The sequence below is a fragment of the Penaeus chinensis genome, chromosome 13 (assembly GCF_019202785.1).
Source record: "Penaeus chinensis breed Huanghai No. 1 chromosome 13, ASM1920278v2, whole genome shotgun sequence".
NCBI classification, from domain to species: Eukaryota; Metazoa; Arthropoda; class Malacostraca; order Decapoda; family Penaeidae; genus Penaeus; species Penaeus chinensis.
Genome location: NC_061831.1, coordinates 20,836,036 through 20,846,035, shown reverse-complemented (window position 1 = coordinate 20,846,035; position 10,000 = coordinate 20,836,036). Strand labels below are relative to the sequence as shown.

At 44.9% G+C, this 10,000-nt stretch overlaps 1 protein-coding gene across 6 annotated transcripts in view; it reads left to right on the top strand.

Annotated features, from left to right (window-relative positions):
• Positions 1-2,461: 2,461 nt before the first annotated feature.
• Positions 2,462-10,000, top strand: part of LOC125031682 (protein draper-like) — a 71,108-nt gene continuing 63,569 nt past the window's right edge. For 4 of the 6 annotated variants that reach the window (XM_047622567.1, XM_047622571.1, XM_047622570.1 and 1 more), the window contains exon 1: positions 2,462-3,095. The gene's annotated coding sequence lies outside the window, so the exon portion shown is untranslated. The remainder of the gene's footprint in view (positions 3,096-10,000) is intronic. The other 2 variants (XM_047622568.1, XM_047622569.1) reach the window with 2 other exon arrangements.

The window sequence follows — 10,000 nt, the reverse complement described above, 5'->3', positions numbered from 1 at the left end:
TATCTACTATCTGTCCTCTCTCTCTTTCTCTCTTTCTTTTTCTCTCTTTCTCTCTCTCTCCCTCTCTCTCTCTCTCTCTCTCTCTCTCTCTCTCTCTCTCTCTCTCTCTCTCTCTCTCTCTCTCTCTCTCTCTCTCTCTCTCTCTCTCTCTCTCTCTCTCTCTCTCTCTCTCTCTCTCTCTCTCTCTCTCTCTCTTTCTCTTTCTCTTTCTCTCTCTCTCTCTCTCTCTCTCTCTCTCTTTCTCTCTCTCTCTCTCTCTCTCTTTCTCTCTCTCTCTCTCTCTCTCTCTCTCTCTCTCTCTCTCTCTCTCTCTCTCTCTCTCTCTCTCTCTCTCTCTCTCTCTCTCTCTCTCTCTTATCCTCGCGCTTTATGCCATTCCTTTCTCTCTCAGGTCAGACATTCATTTTCATGTTATTGTGATTTGATGAGTTCATTTGATGTGATGCTTTTATAAGAGATCTACCCCAGTCCAAACGCCGTTGTTTTGTGTGTAGGGGGAGGGATGACTCCGTTATTTTTGTACCCTCAACTCCATAGTGATGCAGGTTACTGTGATGTGGATCTGTGCATTAGATCAATACACTTGCATCCCTCTCTCATTCAAGATTTTATTATTGTGGTTGTAGATGTTTTGTTCGCGAGAGACAAACTGTAAGGGATTTTGACAAGCTTAACTCGTGAGTAATTGCGGTATCCGTTTAATGCTGTTGGGCAGCGTTTATTATAGTAATGATATGTTTATAGCGGCATTAGGTACTTTTGGTAATGACAGGATTAAAGTAGTAACAGGGATTATGTTTGAATCAGTGGAATACAAATACTACGTGAAAATATAGAAAGGAAAAAATGTCTATATTTCATATATATGTGTGTGTCTGTGTGTGTGCTTGTGTGTGTGTGTGTGTGTGTGTGTGTGTGTGTGTGTGTGTGTGTGTGTGTGTGTGTGCCAGATTCAGAATAAAAAAACAAGGGCAGTGGTCGGTTTGGCTTTGCCATGTCTAAAAAATCCCACTAGGGGTCTTCAACGCTTTCTCAAACATTATGAAGACTCAAGAACACACATACACATTCAGAAGGCCCTGGTAGAACAAAGACACTGTCTCCGTGGCCCACTTGTTTGCCGAAGTGTGGTTGTCAACTCACGATAGAGATGTTACTGTCAGATAGAACTTTATTGAATCGCGGACATTTTTTGTTCTGGTGTTTTGTTGTTCCTAGATCGTATAACAGTTGCGGATATAGATTAATATGTAGTACTGTGCAGAATAAGACTCGGAACTTCAAGTGACATAGTTGCAGACACTCTTGCACAAAGCCCAAGGGGGATGTTCAGCAACGTAGGTTTCTGCAACATATAGCACGTAGGCAGAGCAAAGCATCACGTGACCCGTAACCTTTATTCGGTTAACATATTAATTAAAGTTGATATGAGAGTATGTGTTACACCTCGCACATTACACGACAGAATAAAGACGACTTTTTATATCAGCAAGTGGCAAGTACGACCCTCCTGTTATAGACGCCATGGAGATGTTCAGGGGAGAGTGTGTAACAGGCAGTTTTGGTGCTTTGTGTGGGTGGCACATCACATACCGGGTGTAACGAGTGACACCGCAGAAGCGCACGATCTATGGCGTGACACTGGTGATAAATAACACGTAGGTCATGCGTCGATTGTTGCAAGATCATCCATGACCTGCAGACCTTTTGCATGACGAAAATGACATGAGCGTTGGGAGATGATTGTCATGAAGAGGATGGAGCAGCGATGTGGAATGTGGAATATGGTATTGGAATGTCCGATAGTTTGATTGGTCGTAATAATGTTGTAGTTAAACCAGGGTTGTGAAATTATCATATATACACTTATTGTGAGAGAGGTGAAGCCGTTGTGGGAATTGCCAGCGGAATTGTAAAATTGGTCTGAAGGCTTTCTAATGACAAGAATAATTGTGAGGATATTATGATGCGGAATGACGGTTACTGGAATGAGTGACGTAGAATCTGACGTCATGATGTACACCGGAAAAGCGTGTCTAGTGCTAGGCCGTTTCCGACCCCTTGTCAGTGTGCTAGGTTCAGGTGTTTGAAAAACGGGGTAAGATTATACATTTGTATTTTTCTTTGCCGTTAATGCTTGCACATTTGCTAAATATATAACGGGTGGATGTCCCTGTGAAACCGCTGATTTCTAAAAATAAGGAAAAAAATCTGTGTAAATTACAGTGGATAACCACCTCGTTAATACAATCCCTCCCATTAACCCCTCTGTAGCAAGTGTATCGATGACGTCATTCGATCAGCTGAGAGTACGGTGGCAGACAGGCAGGGATTCTGAGGAGGGCAGGCGTGGGGTAGGCGGTGGGGGCTGGGTGCCTGGGTGGGTGACGGGCGGGGGGGGGGGGGGGGGTCGGTAGTGGTGATGCGAGTCGCGACTGACGACGAGTCAGTTGCCCTCGCGGTTCCGTGGAGATAGGGTGTATGTGCGGCCGTCGTCGTGGCTGGACGCAACTGTGTTCCGCCAGTGGATTAACCTCTCGATGCGGTGATGTGGTGAATTGATGAGTGGTGTTGTGTTCTCGGCGAAGGGAGTGAGCAGGTGGTGTTATTTGTTACAACTCAACGGCGTTCTAATTAACCGCATATCTTGTTATTGAACGATACAAGAGTAGATGTGTGGAGTTGCCATGTAACTTTGGGCAGCGGGGGTTGGAGAGACTGGCTTGGGGGTTTTCGAAACGGCAAAGATAGTGCCTTATTTTATCAAACTGCCAAAAAGTAGTGTACGTACCATATATTGTTTATTTATTTACTAACGATAAGAAACATTAATTCCGTGACATCCATCATTTATCAAGAAAAAAGAAAAAGCTTCAGTAGGAATGCTATTTTGACAAGGCTTCGTTTAACACAATGCATCAATTTAAACCTCTTGATTCAAACTACAGCTGAGGACCTTTGCAACGGACTCGTTTTTGTGTGTATGCGTCAAATGTGTTGGAAATTGAACCCAAGTGAGTGCAACTGAAAGGCAACAGTTATATAAAGAAAAAAATATAGAAAAATACATGTACAGCCCTTCCACCCACACTGCGGTAAGTACCCAGTCAAGGAGTGCGTTTAAGTCCTGAACTTATTTGACTTTCGCATACCAGAGCTGTGACTAATTATTCACAATTACGTACGAATTGCTTTGTTATTTTTGTTTGAAATGGGTTGCATAGTTTTTAAGATTCATTAGCTTGATAACACCAGTTAAGAAATGATAAAGCACATTCTTAAGTGCATTATTCTTTTACAGTTAGAGAGAGAGAGAGAGAGAGAGAGAGAGAGAGAGAGAGAGAGAGAGAGAGAGAGAGAGAGAGAGAGAGAGAGAGAGAGAGAGAGAGAGAGAGAGAGAGAGAGACTGAGAGTGAGTATGCGGGTGAACCAAGCACAGAACGAAAGATGAGGGAGGTTAGCGAATAACGGGACAGAAAGCGAGGGGGAGGAGGAGGAGGAGAATTCTGAGCAGATCTCACTTCCCTGATTCCCTCCTCCCCCTCCCAACCCCCTTCAACCAGGCTCCTTTCAGCGGGTTCCTGTGAGAGGGTGTCCCATGGGGAATGCGTTCAGATGTATGAACCAAGGCGAGGAGGCCATAGAAATGTCAGTTCAAATACGCTAGGTAGTCAGGCAGGTGTGTGTGTGTGTGTTTTTCTTTATCCCTTCCGTCCCGAGTATGTATGACCGTAGGCCTAAACGGGACATCAGCGTGAAATATCCCCAACCTGGACCTTGGGGATTGTGGGTAGGGGGGGTTCAGGCCTGATAGTTTGGTGGGCCTTTTCGATCACACAGAAGAAAAGGAGTGGGTGTCCGTAGAGGATTGTAATACAGAGTTTAGAAGTTGGTAACAGATGATTCTTTCCCTCTCAGAATATGATCACCCAGTGTGCGTCAATCTTTAAAACAACATTATGAAGTACGTTTTAGGAGATTAAAAGTACTATGCTCCTTTAGAACTGCCATTAGCAAGATTCAAAGTTCTTGTAGTTGGCCAGGAAATGAAACTCGTGTGTATGGCTTGCTGGCCTGTCGGATCGTGTGAACTGCAGCAGCTTGTGTAGGCCTGGTAAGGGGGGGGGGGGGGGGGATTTAGTACTTTGTGAAAAATGATTGATTATTTTGATTCATGAGGACTGATATGTAGATGGCGTTTCTGTATGCAGTGTGGTTTAAATTTATGGTTTAAATGTAGTGCATTTTTTGTACGTTTTTTTTATGAAGGTTGTAAATGTTACCCCCTTTAGAAAAAGAAATCCAGTCATGTAAATACAAAACTACCTTTAGGACAAGCAGAAACCAGGACGAGATATAGGCGAAAAAATATATCGAGAAAAAACTACACCTTGTCAAGACCACACTTTGCCATGTAACGAAAAAGTGACCTTCGTTGATTATAATAAAAAAATCTCCACAACGTTTTATACTTGCTGAGTCTTCTCCCGCTTCCCACAGCCCGCACTGTTGATATCCGTTCATTATAAGTTCATTTTGGTTTATGTTGGCCTAAGTTGGATCAAATTGGGACGTAACGGATGAGCGCTGCTGAGATTTTGGCCGGCACTAATTTCTCACAATCAGGCGCTTGAGATTTAGGGCTGTTCTCGGTGTCTGAGCCTTCTATTTCATATCTTTCTTTGTTTCGCCTCTCTCTCATTCTCACACACACACACACACACACACACACACACACACACACACACACACACACACACACACACACACACACACACACACACACACATTCACACACATTCACACATACACACATTCACACACACACACACATTCACACTCACACTCACATTCACACTCACACTCACACTCACACTCACACTCACACTCACACTCACACTCACACTCACACTCACACTCACTCACTCACTCACTCACTCACTCACTCACTCACTCACTCACACACACACACACACACACACACACACACACACACACACACACACACACACACACACACACACATTTTCTCTCTCTATCTATCTCCCTCCCTCCCTCCCTCCCTCCCTCCCTCCCTCCCTCCCTCCCTCCCTCCCTCCCTCCCTCCCTCCTTTTATTTTTCCCTCCTCCCTTCACCCGTCCGTCTCTCCCTTTTCTTCCTTACTTCGAGCCTACACACACGCGCGCGCACGCACGTACACACAAGAATACCCCCCTCCTCTTTGTCTCTGTTCTACCCGCATTCCGTCATTTTTCACTTTCCTCAGCCTTTGTGCCCATTCAGTAGTCCTTCAAAACAAGGATAGGCCTATTTTCGGCATCTCCGCACGTCGCCTCGATATTGTCGTAACGAATTTAGCCCGAATTGGTCTAACAAATGAAATAAAAAGACAAGTGGATATATATATTTTTTTTTCATTCAAGTTAACCTCTACGGCAGGAAAAAAAAGGGGGGGGGGTAGGAGGGCGAAGCGGATGTGGAGTTTGTGTAATGGTCTTTTTTTTCTTTTTTTTTTTTAAGGTGTGTTCTTGACGTGTATTGATCATTATGTCTTGGAATATCCGCAGTACCTCATTATTTATGTAAAATTAATTATCATTGATTATGCTTTGTGAGGGATCGTGTAAGCTGCCTACTTTGTAATATATATATATTTTTTCTTAAACCTTTTATTCAGTGCGATCAGTTTTTACGTTGTTTTTTTTTTGTAATGAATCCTTGAGGTGTGCGCAAGGTGAACCTTGTCTTGACATCGGTCTGTTTTTTTCACGTCAGAATTGTCGTTTGATAGTCCATTTTTTCTAACAATGTTACTATTTCAAGCCTGTGTGGTATAATCTAAGCCTATTTGTATTTTATTTTATAGATATAAATAAGTATATAGGTATATACGTAGGTTAGTTGGTAGGTAGGGCGTAGCTAGGTAAGCAAAGTAATTATCGATTTAGAACTAATGGTGATATTTCGTTGCTCCTCTCTCTCTCTCTCTCTCTCTCTCTCTCTCTCTCTCTCTCTCTCTCTCTCTCTCCCTCCCTCCCTCCCTCCCTCCCTCCCTCCCTCCCTCCCTCCCTCCCTCCCTCCCGCCCGCCCGCCCTCCCTCCCTCCCTCCCTCCCTCCCTCCCTCCCTCCCTCCCTTCTTTTATTTTTCCCTCCTCCCTCCCTCCCCTCCCTCCCTTTTTTATTTTTCCTTCCTCCCTCCCTCCCTCCCTTCCTCCATTCCCCCTCTCTCCCCCCTTTCTCCCCCTCTCTCCCCCCTTTCTCCCCCTCTCTCCCCCTCTCTCCCCCTCTCTCTCTTTCTCTATCTGTCTATCTCCATTCCTTTCTTTCTTCCTCTCCCTCTTTTTTCTCTTCTATCTGTCGATCTATCTATCTCCATTCCTCTTTTTCTTCCTCTCCCTTTTCTTTCTCTTCTATCTATCTATCTATTTCCATTCCTCTTTCTTTTCCTCTCCCTCTCCTTTCTCTTCTATATATCTATCTATCTCCATTCCTCTTTCTCTTCCTCTCCCTCTCCTTTCTCTTCTATCTACTTATCTCCATTCTTCTTTCTCTTCCTCTCCCTCTCACTCTCCTTTCTCTTCTATCTCCCTCTCCCTCTTCCTTTGTTTCTCCCTCCCCTTCAAGCATTTAATCTAGTAGTCTATCTCCTATTCACCTCCATATTTTCTGAAAAAGTAAGTTGAAGGCGGAATTAATTAGTATGCAATTCACACATTAGCCGAGGTGTGGCCACGTAAGGAAAAAAACACGCAAGATATATATATATATATATATATATATATATATATATATATATATATATATATATATATATATATATAAATCTGCAGCATTTGTAATGCACAGATTTTTTCTCTTTTTTTTAAGTGCCAAGCTTATGACACCCCAACAGGTGTTCGTGTAACTGTATGGTTCCAACAGGTGCTTTTTGCCAATAGACAAGCATGGCATGGTGTTCGTGCGTGTGTGTGTATGCATATACGTGTGCGTGTGTATGGTCAGTGCGCGCGTGTCTGACTCCAACAAGGCCATGTTGGAGTCAATGGCCTTTGAAACTATGTGGGCGACATACAGCCACATTGGGCCATCCGGAAAGAGAAACAGTGTCAGACATAGGAATTTTTACTTGTTTACTTGTTCGTATACTGTTTTTTTTTTTTTTTTTTTTTTTTTTTTTTTTTTTGTCGGGACTCAGCCGAGGAAGTGTGGGTGTGGCAGTGTTTATGTTATTTATTTTATGTATCTGTTCTTTTTTTTGAGGGGGGTATGTTGCGGGTGAATGCGGGTATTATGTCTACAATGGTAGAATAGGATTGTCCGAATGTAGTGTTATAACCGTGTTCGAATGCGTGGGTTCAATGGAAGTTAAATATCTCGGCGTTGGCCTCGATGGCGAAACGACGAGTTCGTAACGCGTGGAAAAGGTTCTGGAGGAGGAGGAATAACTTAATAAAATGTTCCTATTATTAGCAGTAGTCGTGGCATAATGATGGTGTTATTGCCATTATCTTTTTTGTTACTGTTATCAATCGTTATCATTATTATTATCATTATTGTTACTATTATCACTTTTAATTATTTGTTGTTTCGTTTTGTTATGATGATAGTGATAATATATAATGATAGGAATACTGATAGTAACAATAATGATAATGATAATAGTAATAACGATATTGGTAATAGCAATAATGATAATGATAATAGTAATAATGATATTGATAATAGTAATAATGATATTAATAGTATAAATTTTCATTTTTATGAATATTGTTAATATCATAAACATTATCATATTGCATTATGTTATATTGTATTATATTATACAACACCATATGGTTAGTTATTACTATTACTAATAAAGTTCGACGACAAAACTTTTGGCTTGAGTGCGTCTCGACGGATGAATGAAAAGGGGCGGGACGAAATTTGGGATATAAGACCTGAATACAATAGGTTGCGTGGCGGTGTATTGCCGTTGAAAAGAGGATTTAGGTCGGTGATTTTGAGTAGCAGCGGCGTCTCTGGCTGAATGGTTGAGCAGATGAATGCTGTGTGGGTCAGAGATGGATAAAAATGGCGTGGATTTATATGTGTCAGCTGGTGAAGTAGATGACTGTTGTGAAGTTTTATTTTCGTAATTCTCTCTCTCTCTCTCGTTCTCGTTCTCGTTCTCGTTCTCTCTCTCTCGCTCTCTCTCCCCCTGTCTCTCTCCCCCTCTCTCTCTCCCCCTCTCTCTCTCCCCCTCTCTCCCTCTCCCTCTTCCTCTCCCTCTCCCTCTCCCTCTCCCTCTCCCTCTCCCTCTCCTTATCTCTCTCCCTCCCTCACTCTCTCACTCTCTCCCACTCTCTCATTCACTTCCTCCCTCCCTCCCTCTCTCTCTCTATCTATCTATCTATCTATCTATCTCTCTCTCTCTCTCTCCCTCCCTCTCTCTCTCTCTCTCTCTCTCTCTCTCTCTCTCTCTCTCTCTCTCTCTCTCTCTCTCTCTCTCTCTCTCTCTCTCTCTCTCTCTCTCTCTCTCCCCCTCTCACTCCCTCCCTCCCTCTCTCTCTCTCTCTCTCTCTCTCTCTCTCTCTCTCTCTCTCTCTCTCTCTCTCTCTCCCTCTCCCTCTCCCTCCCTCCCTCCCTCCCTCCCTCCCTCTCTCTCCCTCTCTCTCCCTCTCTCTCCCTCCCTCCCTCCCTCCCTCCCTCCCTCCCTCTCCCTCCCTCTCCCTCTCCTTCTCTTTCTCTCTCTCTCTCCCCCTCCCTCTCTTTCTCTCTCTCTCTCTCTCTCTCTCTCTCTCTCTCTCTCTCTCTCTCTCTCTCACTCTCTCTCTCTCTCTCTCTCTCTCTCTCTCTCTCTCTCTCTCTCTCTCTCTCTCTCTCTCTCTCTCTTTCTTTTTCTTTCTCACTCTCTCCCCTTCTCTTTCTCTCTCTCTTTCTCCCAATCCTTCTCTCTCTCTCTCTCCCAATCCTTCTCTCTCTCTCTCTCTCTCCCTCTCCCTTCTATCTCTCTCCCTCTCCTCTCTCTCTCTCTCTCTCTCTCTCTCTCTCTCTCTCTCTCTCTCTCTCTCTCTCTCTCTCTCTCTCTCTCTCTCTCTCTCTCTCTCCTTCTATGTCTCTCTCTCCCTCTCCTTCTCCCTCTCTCCCCCTCTCTCTCTTTCTCCCTCTCTTCCCCTCTCCTTCTCTCTCTCTCTCCCCCTCTCCTTCTCTCTCTCTCTCCCACTCTCCTTCTCTCTCTCTCTCTCCCACTCTCCTTCTCTCTCTCTCTCTCTCTTCCTTTCCTTTTCCCTGTCCCTCTCCCTCTCCCTCTCCCTCCACCACTCTCACCCTACCTCCCTCCACCTTTTTCTCTCCCCTCCTTCCCTCCGTCTCTCTCCCTCCCCCTCTTTCTCCCGCTCTGCCTTTCACAAAATAGCAACACCAACTTGACACCTGTCTGTAACATGTGCCAGAGCCCTACAAGATGGGTCCCCTCCCCCTCTCCTCCCTCGCCCCCTCCCCCTGTATACTGCGGCAGGAAGGATAATGAGGAGGACGCCCCCTGTGAGGATAGCATGAGGAGTTAGGTAGGTGGCTCCCCCTCGCTCTCCCTCCCTCGCTCCCTCCTCCTCCTTCTCCTTCCCCTCGCTCCCTCCTCCCCCCTCCCTCGCTCCCTCCTCCTCCCCCCCTCGGTCATGTCGTAGGCGGAGGGGTCGGCTGTGGGGATGGGACTTGGAGTAGGAGTGGGGTGGAGAGCAGGTAATGAGCGAGTCCCACACCTGGGATCTTGCCGCATCTTGGGAGGCTGCGTGTGACCCGAAAGTGAGGAAAATTCAAGTGAGGGAATGAGAGAGAGAGGGAGAGGGAGGGAGAGGGAGGGAGGAAGGATTGGAAGAGGTTAGGGGAAAGGCAAGAAAACACAGGCGGGAAGAGGAAGAGGAAAAGAAAACGGAGCATTGAAGATATAACAGGAAATATCAAACAGTGAAGGTTCTAGGAAGTCCTACAGGTGAATGTAAACAAGACGTCGCTTGCCTT